Source organism: Budorcas taxicolor, chromosome 21 (assembly GCF_023091745.1).
Source record: "Budorcas taxicolor isolate Tak-1 chromosome 21, Takin1.1, whole genome shotgun sequence".
In the NCBI taxonomy this organism is placed as follows: Eukaryota; Metazoa; Chordata; class Mammalia; order Artiodactyla; family Bovidae; genus Budorcas; species Budorcas taxicolor.
The window spans coordinates 61,884,126-61,886,410 of NC_068930.1; the positions used below are offsets into that span (position 1 = coordinate 61,884,126).

At 37.1% G+C, this 2,285-nt stretch overlaps 1 non-coding gene across 1 annotated transcript; it reads left to right on the forward strand.

Annotated features, from left to right (window-relative positions):
- The first annotated feature begins 1,988 nt into the window (after window positions 1-1,988).
- On the forward strand, window positions 1,989-2,061 carry TRNAG-CCC (transfer RNA glycine (anticodon CCC)). Its single transcript has one exon. It is a non-coding gene; the product is annotated as a tRNA-Gly (tRNA).
- The last annotated feature ends 224 nt before the right edge of the window (window positions 2,062-2,285 follow it).

A 2,285-nucleotide genomic window follows, 5' to 3' on the forward strand; every position in this document is an offset into this window, starting at 1 on the left:
CTCTTTGTCCATGAGACTTTTCAGGCAAGAATACTGGAGTGGTTTGCCATTTCTTCCTCCAGGAGATCTTCCCAACCATAATAAATATTAGCTATTATTATTATTATCATCAAGTATAAAACCTTGTGTTTACTGCTAAAATAAGGATAATTATAATGTTTGGCTCTAGCCCCCCAGAGTGCAGCAGAAAAAAAGAATAGCCATTGTTTAAATGGTATGTAGCCTATTAACGATTTTTTATTCTCCTTTCTTTGTCTCCAAGTCTCTTCTATAGCAATCAACCTAATCCATTTTGAATGGGAGGGAATCTCTGCATGACAATTCCTTAACTTGATATATCTAGCAGAGAACTAACTGATCATCTATACAGAACATTTCTAAGGCATGAATTGCCTATCCATCACCTTTTGTATTATGATGACAGTTGTAGCATCTGGTTACATAAATCACATACATAAATATCCATCAAAACATTTGTTAAATTTGGAAATTAACCTGCTGATACTTTGTGTATAAACTTACTATAATAATTACAGAAATATGAATGTGTGCCATTTTTAATGTGTTTACCCTATTCAATGTATTTATCCTGATAACTAAAAATCTTTTGATTACATCAAAACAAACATTTTAAGAGTATAGCTAATTAGCACTATGATTTGAAGCTGAACTTGCCCCATCCCTTACATATTTAAGGGTTATGCTTGGAGAAATCAAAAGAGAGTTTTATTTATTTTTATTACATTATTTGATAATATGACTAAAATGTTAAAAGCACTTCTTTGAATAGCACTGCAACCTATAGCCATTTAGAAGTCTTTGCACAACATTGCTAACTTCTTATAGAGGGAACTCTAGTTTTATTCACATGTGTAAAAATTAGAGTTTGGCTATTAACCATGTATGTGGTCGCAAAAAGAGCACCCGGTTTTCAGCTCTGATTTCTCTTCATGGTTTGACACTAGCTTTTCTATTCCCTATTTAATCTCTCCATTTCTTCTTTCTTTGCTGACTGTTTCTATTCAGATTTTTTTTCTTACGGCTACCTTTCTTCTCCTTATCTTTTTTAAAAAAATATTTATTTATTTAGACAAATGGGCTTTCTCTAGTTGTAGTGTGCTGGCTTCTCATTGCAGTGGCTTCTCTTGTTGCGGAACATGGGCTCTAGGCACGCGGCTTTAGTAGTGGTGGCTCGCAGGGTCTAGAGCAAGGTCTAGTAGTTGCGGTGTGCAGGCTTAGTTGCCTGGCAGCACGTGGGATCTTCTCTGCCAAGGGATCCAGTCTGTGTCGCCTGCACTGGTGGGTGGATTCTTATCCACTGGACCATCAGGGAAGTCCTCTTTTCCCTATCTTTAAAAACAGGGTTCTGTCATTATTCTTGTTTTTCTTTTTCAAATCCCATGGATTCTTTCTCTCCTTCACTCTTGAGGTACCAACTCTCACTTCTATGTGGATGACATTCAAATTCAGTTTTCTAGTCTAAACATGTTTCTTGGCCTCTGTCCATATTCAAGCATCCTACAGGCAACTCAAACCCATATGCATTGTCTTTGGTCCTAAACTTGTAATTCTTTTTTATAGTACTCATTTTGGCGAATGGCACTATGATCTACACATTCACCTAAGTCAAAAAATTGGGAGTCTTCCTAAACTTCCACTGTGTGTGTGTATGTGGTCAGTCCGACTGTTTGCAACTCTATGGAGTGTAGTCCGCCAGGCTCCTCTGTCCATGGGATTTTCCAGGCAGGATTCCTTCTCCAGGGGATCATCCTGACCCAGGGATCGAACCCAATGTCTCTTGCATCTCCTGCATTGACAGGTGGATTCTTTACCACTAGCACCATGTAGATGGTATTATGTTCATATCTGTGTCTTAAGCATGTAAATCGTTGTCTAGGGCACAGGGTTGCACAAAAACTGTTTCTTGAATAAGTAAAAATGGTTGAAGGTGAAGTAAGTGTCTTCTACAAAGAAGGATTACAGGGACTTCCCTGGTGGTCCAGTGGCTAAGACTCTGTACTCCCAATGCAGGGGATCTGGGTTTGATCCCTGGTCAGGGAACGAGATCCCACATGTAGCAATTAAGAGTTCACATACTGCAACTAAGACGCAGTGCAGCCAAATAAATAAATATATTTTTTTTAGAAAAAAGGATTGAATAATTACATTTCTGGATAGCATTCATTTGAAGATTTCATATTTTCATTAATATGAGGTTCTATATTATATACAATTTTCACATGATTTTCAAATGGATTTATAAGCAATTAAAAATATAGTTATCA